This window comes from Chlorocebus sabaeus, chromosome 8 (assembly GCF_047675955.1).
Source record: "Chlorocebus sabaeus isolate Y175 chromosome 8, mChlSab1.0.hap1, whole genome shotgun sequence".
NCBI classification, from domain to species: domain Eukaryota; kingdom Metazoa; phylum Chordata; class Mammalia; order Primates; family Cercopithecidae; genus Chlorocebus; species Chlorocebus sabaeus.
In genome coordinates, this window is record NC_132911.1 from 106265615 (window position 1) to 106272714 (window position 7100).

A 7100-nucleotide genomic window follows, 5' to 3' on the forward strand; every position below is an offset into this window, starting at 1 on the left:
CAGGCTGCAGGGCAGTGATGTGATCTCAGTTCACTGCAACTTCCACCTCGTGGGTTCAAGCAGTCCTCCCATTTCAGCTTCCTGATTAGCTGGGGCTACAGGTGTGAGCCATCATGCCTGGCTAATTTTTCTATTTTTTGTAGAGAGGGGTTTTGCCACATTGCCCAAGCTGGTCTCGAACTCCTGGGCTCAGGTGATCTGCTTGCCTCAGGCTCCCAAAGTGCTGGTATTACAGGCATGAGCCACTGCGCTGGACTTGCCTCGTTCTCTGTAACAACTGCATAATATTTTCTTTGTGGCTTTGGCAAAATTTATCACTTAGTTTTATTATTATCAAAATAATACATTGTTAAAAAATTTAATACTACTAAAAGGCTTGCAATGAAAAATAGCAGCATCTTCCCCCATTCTTGTTCAACCCCCCAGTCTCACTTCCCAAAGGCAAATGTTTTCAGTTACTCAGGTCCTCCTTCTGCTATTTGTCTCTATCTTTCTAAATGCTGTACTTATGCTGCCACGTCCTGATTTATCAGTTTCACAAACTCTCTTCTCTCTCCCTATTATGATAGATGAGGATTTTGGTTTATGACACCCCACATCCTGCACACACACACAGACACACACACCCTTTTGTCATCTTCACAGTATGATTATATAACTATTTTTAGTTATGTAATAGGTTGTTAAAATAGAATTTTAAGTCTTTGAGATCCAACTGAGCCTCTAAAGCTGAGAACAATAGGTGCAAAGGGCCCTACATTCTACACAGAAATTCTAGACAATCCAGGCAGGGCTTGCAAATGAGGTGTCCCCAGAGTGGCTCTTCCAGCCTTGGCCACTGACTACCTCTAGTCTATAAAAAAGAAGGCCAAGAATTAAGCAGGGGGCTGAAGGGCCAGAACGGGGGACTGCTCTGGAGAGAGTTATCAGAGTACTGCGTTTCCTACCCCATCCTCGACATGCGGTGAGAGAAAGACTCCTCACATTCATCCTAAACTAGCGGGGGTTTAGGGGGGTTTCAAGAGCATCCTCAGAGAGTCAGATAGGCATTTCCTGAAGTTTGGGAAGACTCAATATACTCAGTGACTGACTCACACCTGAAAAAAAAAATGGTGTGTGAAGGCCAGGAGCTGGCTGGAGCAGACCACCTCCCAGCAGAACAGAGAGTCAAGGTTGACCAGCTTTTCCAGGGGCTGCCGGGGTTTTCTATGGGTCAGATTGGATTCTGTGGAAAAGAGCTGCTAATGGGTTGCTTTTGAAATTCTCCACTAGGCCAGGCGGGTTCCGTGGCTCACGCCTGTAATCCCAGCACTTTGGGAGGTCAAATGGATCACTTGAGGTCAGGAGTTCGAGAGCAGCCTGGCCAACAGGATGAAACCCCGTCTCTACTAAAAATACAAAAATTAGGCCGGGGGCGGTGGCTCGCACCTGTAATCCCAGCACTTTGGGAGGCTGAGGCGGGTGGATCACAAGGTGAAGAAATCAAGACCCTCCTGGCCAACATGGTGAAGCCCTGTCTCTACTAAAAATACAAAAATTAGCTGGTGCTAATCACAGAGGTGTGGTGGCGGGCCCCTATAGTCCCAGCTACTCCAGAGGCTGAGGCAGGAGAATCGCTTGAACCTGGGAGGCAGAGGTTGCAGTGAGCTGAGATGGTGCCACTGCACTCCAGCCTGGTGACAGAGCAAGACTCCATCTCAAAAACCAACCAAACAAACAAACAAACAAAAACAAAAACAAAAATTAGCTGGGCGTGGTGGAACATGCCTGTAATCCCAGCTACTCAAGAGGCTGAGGCAAGAGAATCGCTTGAACCTTGGACACAGAGGTTGCAGTGAGCCAAGATTGCGCCACTGCACTCCAGCCTGGGTACACAGAGAGACCCTGTCTCAAACAACAACAACAACAACGACAACAACAAAAACCCACCCAACTGTACCATCTGGAAGGGCGGAAAGTGACCCCAACCAAGAGTGAGCCACCAGAAGCCAGGTGCCAAGGGGACAGTTGTCAGTGGCCAGCCCAATGAGGCATCTCCCAGGTCAAGGGAAGTACATCTAAAACATCCCCAGTGACGGGGCTGGTCCCATGACTCACCCTTGGACAGCTGATACACCAAGAGGGCACACATGCAGATGACAACCATGCAGGCCAAGAGCTCTCCTCCTCCTCACGGCTATCTTTTTCATGTCTGCCTCTAACCCTAGAGGAGCCAGAGGCAACACAGTGAGCAAGATGGGACATAGTGACATTGGCCCTGAACTGAGGGTTGCCAGATTTAGCACATAAAAATAACTCGATGCCTAGTTTAATTTGAATTTTAGATACACAATAAATGCTTTTTGAGTATAAGTATATCCCATGCCATATTTGGGACATAATTGTATTAAAAGTACTTGTTGCTTTCTTGAATTCAGGTTTAACTGAGCATCCTATATTTTATTTGGCTGCTCTGCTCACTCTTCTTGCCCACTGCAAACTTCAAGCCTGTGTCAGGCCCAAGCTGCAGGAGAAAGCTATACATTGGATAAGAGCTTGGTATGCTGATATTAGACTAAATTGGACTTTGGGTTACCTTGGGGGAAAAAGAGACTATTCATTTAATAACCCAAGAGTACTCAGAAAAGCTACAAAGATTGCTGTTTCATCCATGGAGCTGAAAAGGTGAGATGAAAAGGTTTGTGCTGGAACATCTCAAGTCCATTTTGTTCAGAAAGCCAGTGATAGGTATATTAAGTTCAGCACTTAGGGTATTAATATCACATAAATATTATTTGTTGCTGAGCCAAGTTGGGAATCAGATTGCATTCCTTATACAACTTTTTATTTTTTCTGAGTTAACAATTGCCTGGTTTAAGCATTTTCCATTTTTAAAAGCCATTTGTGTTTCTTTTTCTGTGAACTGCTTATTCATGTCCTCTGTGGGGTTGTGGAGCTTTCTCTTACTAATTTATAAAAGTTTATTTATACACTAAAAATTAATGTAAAAGAAAGCTCTTTTATTAGGGAACTGGAAATTGCAAGTAAGATAGGATAAGTGGATCTTTTCTGACACGTGTGTTGGGAAACTTAGATTTCACTGTGCCCAGCTGTTAATATCTAGAACTGCTCTTCTAAAACAAACTTTCTCAAATCTATAGTTTCTTTAAATATTCCTTTAATGCTTATATGCTCATTTCTTGGTTAAAAATTTCCCAAGAAGAATGTGTACAATTAAGACACAGCTCGTCAGCATTTTTCTCATTTAAACATGATCATTCATCGTTGGGACTTATTTCCATGAAATTAACCCATACCAGGAAAATAGCTGCAATTATCACCTCACTGATATGGTGAGAAATTTCTCTTGAGAAACTACTGCTATGTGGTAATAATATTGTTACAGCAAGGGTCACAAAGATTAAAATCATGAATCTTTTTTCTTACTCTGTTTGTGGTTTTGTAATTCTGATCTAATAACAAATGTTATTGTAATGTTCAGGCTCTGATTAGAATATCAGGACCTTTTAATTGTTGGTGAGATTTAGTCTCTAAGGTTTCTCTGAAGTAACGGGAATCATATGATAAGGTAAATGTAACATTTTGGATTACTGCCACTGCATGTAAATTTTCATTGTAAACGATGGCAAACCACTCAGCTAATTTTTGCATATAATTCTTTTTAAAGAATCCCTTCATTGTGAAGGGAAAGAAAACATTCCCAAAACAAATACACTAAAATATGAATTCAGAAATGAATTGAGGAGAACAATAGACAGGAAAATTGCATTTCAGATGAGCTGTCAGTCAAATCTCATATTTGTTGATAATTTCTCAGAAGAGTCCAGGGTGGGCTTCATTTCTAATTTTTATTTATAAATTCAGTTTTAAGATTGCAACGAGGCATGGTGATTCTCCTGTTTCATTATCTAATTATTTTTCTAGAATGAACAACATGTAGGAAGGGCTAGATTCCAGAATCCCATGGTCCTAGAATAAAAAATCTTTGCATGTCTTGCAGATGCCAGCTCTGTTTAGTCTTGGCGAAATCACCCTCAGCATATGTAACATCTTGCACTCCTGTTCTCATTTTATCTCTATTCAGTGGGAAACTAGCTTTTTGGGCACCTCTGTCTTGAAAATTGACAGATGTTTCCTCCCTTTATTCCTCTGCAGGACACAAGTTTATCTATCAGGCCCAGCGTTTCTTTAGCAGAGTGGTGGTGAGATAAAAATCTGATCAGTATACCAATCAGTCAATCAATCAAATGTACTCCAGGATATCCAAGGCATTGTGGAGGGAGAATGTGGCTGTTTACTGAGGGACAGTCATATTCCTGGCACAACGTTAGGTGTTTTCACTGTGTAGCTTATCGTTTTAGTGATGGGGTCTCACTCTGTCACCCAGGCTGGAGTGCAGGGGCACAAGCATAATAGCTCACTGAAAGCTAGAAACCCTGGGCTCAAGTGATCCACCTGCTCCAGCCTTCTGAGTAGCTGGGACTATGGGTGTGCACCACCACACCTGGCTAATTAAAAACAAATTTTTAAGAGATAAGGTCTCTCTATGTTGCCCAGGCTGGTCTCTAATACATGGCCTCAAGTGATTCTCCCACTTCAGCCTCCAAGTCACTGGGATTATAGATACAAGCCACTGCACCGGCCATGTGTGCAGTTTACTTGAACTCTTGCAATAATTTCCTCAAGGTAGATGAGGAATCTGAAGGTCAGAAAGTTGGAGTTACTTTGTGAAGGCCTCTAGCTGGTAAATGTCAGCATTTGTCCACTGCTCCCTGCCTCACACTCTCATATTCAGCTGTAGGCAGTTCTTCAGCTGGTTTCATCCAAGTGTCTCTGGTTAGTTTGAGACACAAAAGTAATCATACTTTGAATAACCTTTGTGCAAGTTTCATGGAGCTGATGAAAGTGATGTCGTAGAATTGCTAGAATCATAAGCAAACATGGAGTTAATCAGATAACAATTAAAGAGGAAGAAATTGACAAGAATGAGAACATAATAGGATCTTCAAAAGAGAAGCATTTGACAACTGTAGGTTAAGGGAGGTCATTGAGAAAAAACTAAGTACTTCAACATATTTGTCAACTGTGCTACTGGACAAGTTTTTAGAAAAAGTAGACCTCAAATCCTAAATCAACACTAACTTTGGTTTTTGTTCTAAATATTAAAGCAGACTTACAGTTGCAACCTAAATTTTATTATATATATAACAACATAGAATGTTGTTGTTATTATTATTATTATTGAGATGGAGTCTTGCTCTGTTGCCCAGGTTGGAGTGCAGTGGCACCATCTCGGCTCACTGCAACCTCTGCCTACCGGGTTCAAGTGATTCTGGTGCCTCAGTCTCCTGAGTAACTGGGACTAAAGGCACCTGCTACCACGCCCAGGTAATTTTTGTATTTTTAGTAGAGACAAAGTTTCACCATTTTGGCCAGGCTGGTCTGGAACTTGTGACCTCAAGTGATCTGCCTGCCTCGGCCTCCCAAAGTGGTGGGATTACAGGCATGAGCCACCATGCCCAGCCTACATAGAATATTATTCTGATCAATTTTTTCCCTATCTTATATGAAATTTTTGTGTGAGAATCTCTTTGTCTCTTTCTGAAGTCAAACAGTGACTGAGAGACCTCCTATTCTTTGTCATGCTGTTTCGTGCTTCTGAACCCGTGTCTGTGGTGTTCTGATTGCCTGCGGGAACTTCTCTCGTTCTGCAGGAAAACACCTCTTGGCTGCTCTCAGCCTTCAATATCACCTCTTACATGAGAGTTTCCTTTAACCTTTCCTGCCCATTAGCTGTTCTCCTACTGTGTTCCTGTAACACTTGGCACACATCTCCGTAGCTGCTCCCTGCTGCATGTAATGATTAGTTGACATGCATCTTTCCCTCTGGGCTATAACCACCTCTTCAAAAGCAAGCTCATCTCTCATCCACTCTGTCACCCAGGCTGAGTTCAGTGGTGCAATCACGGCTCACTGCAGCCATGACCCCCAGCTCAAGCCATCCTCCCACCTTAGCCTCCTCAGTAGCTGGGACTACCGGTGTGCCACCACACCTGCCTTATTTTTTGTACTTTTTGTAAAGATGGTGTTCTGCCATGTTGCCCAGGCTTATCTAAAACATCTGGACTCAAGAAATCCACCCACCTCAGCTTCTTTGCTGAAATTACGGGAGTGAGACACTGTACCCAGCCTGTTTTTATTTTTTAAATTAAAAAAAATTTTTTTTAGAGACAGGGTCTCACTCTGTCACTCAGATTAGACTGCAGTGGCACAATCATGGCTTATCACAAAACCTTGAACTCCTGGGCTCAATTTATAACAATAATTATATTATTGTTTAATAATCTTTTAAGTTCCAATGGAAGTGGTACATATTCCACCCAGCCTTCCCATTTTCCTGAAGCTGCAACAAATCACTCAGAATGCTCAACCTTCATGTCTCAGGACCTTTTTTTTTTTTTTTTTGACAGAGGGTCTTGCTCTGTTGCCAAGTACATTTTATTGATTGAATGACTGGTACACTGATCAGATTTTTATCTTATCAAAGCTCTATGTTGGAGTGCAGTGGCACAATCTCGGCTCACTGCAGCCTCCACCTTCCAGGATCAAGAGATCCTCCCACTTCAGCCTCCTGAGTAGGTGGGACCACAGGCATGCACCACCACACCTGGCTAATTTTTTGTATTTTTTTTTTTTTTTGTAGAGATGGGGGTCTGATGGGGTGGGGGTTTCACTTTGTTGCCTGGGCTGGTGTCGAACCCCTGGGCTCAAGGGATCCTCCCACCTCAGCTTCCCAAAGTGCTGAGATTACAGGTGTGAGCCTCTGCACCCAGCCGGCTTCTCATGCCTTTTAACTGTGGTTTTTACCTCCTGTCTAGATGACTGCTTCTTGAGTTCAGAGACATATTTTGTTCATCTTTATGTCTTTCAGTGCCTTGTGTGTAGAAAGTGCTCAAGAGACTTAACACATTGTTGGTCAGCTTTGGTTGTCTTAATGACCAATCCATCACCTTACAATTTACTGCCAAAGTTATATGTTTGATTCTGACATCTCTGATTTGGTTGGAGTTTCCAGTGCCACAGCTTCTGCTTTTTTCACT

General features: G+C 42.6%; 1 long non-coding RNA gene across 1 annotated transcript in view; it reads right to left on the bottom strand.

Annotated features, from left to right (window-relative positions):
* Positions 1 to 2347, bottom strand: part of LOC119624880 (uncharacterized) — a 38322-nt gene extending 35975 nt beyond the window's left edge. The window contains exon 1 of the long non-coding RNA XR_005241009.2: positions 2098 to 2347. This is a non-coding gene — a long non-coding RNA (uncharacterized lncRNA). The remainder of the gene's footprint in view (positions 1 to 2097) is intronic.
* Between the last annotated feature and the right edge of the window lie 4753 nt (positions 2348 to 7100).